General features: G+C 35.8%; 1 pseudogene; it reads left to right on the top strand.

The window, feature by feature from the left end:
- Nucleotides 1–71, top strand: LOC145718167 (U6 spliceosomal RNA; annotated as a pseudogene; the record flags this gene model as incomplete).
- Nucleotides 72–355: the final 284 nt, after the last annotated feature.

Here is a 355-nt window from a genome sequence, read left to right as displayed (position 1 = left end):
GATACAGAGAAGATTAGCATGGCCCCTGCGCAAGGATGACATAGTCACTCTCCTAAATTGTATGTTCTACTCTTAACCTCACATTATTTTTTAAAATTCCTGTATAATTAACATTCAATGTTCTATTAGTTTCAGATGTACAATATAGTGATTCAACATTTGTATACATTACTCAGTGCTCATCATGATAAATGAACTCTAATCCCCTTCACGTATTTCATCCATCCCCCCCACCCAACTCCCTTCTGACAACCACCAGTTTGTTTTCTGTATTTGAGTCTGGTTTTGTTTGTTTGTTCTGTTTCTTAAATTCCACATATGAGTGAAATCATATGGCTTTTGACTTTCTCTGAGT

The sequence above is a fragment of the Leptonychotes weddellii genome, unplaced genomic scaffold (assembly GCF_054177405.1).
Source record: "Leptonychotes weddellii isolate Sample4059 unplaced genomic scaffold, ASM5417740v2 HiC_scaffold_115728, whole genome shotgun sequence".
Classification (NCBI taxonomy): domain Eukaryota; kingdom Metazoa; phylum Chordata; class Mammalia; order Carnivora; family Phocidae; genus Leptonychotes; species Leptonychotes weddellii.
Note: the sequence above shows the minus strand (reverse complement) of the source record. Positions and strands in the feature narration are given on the sequence as shown.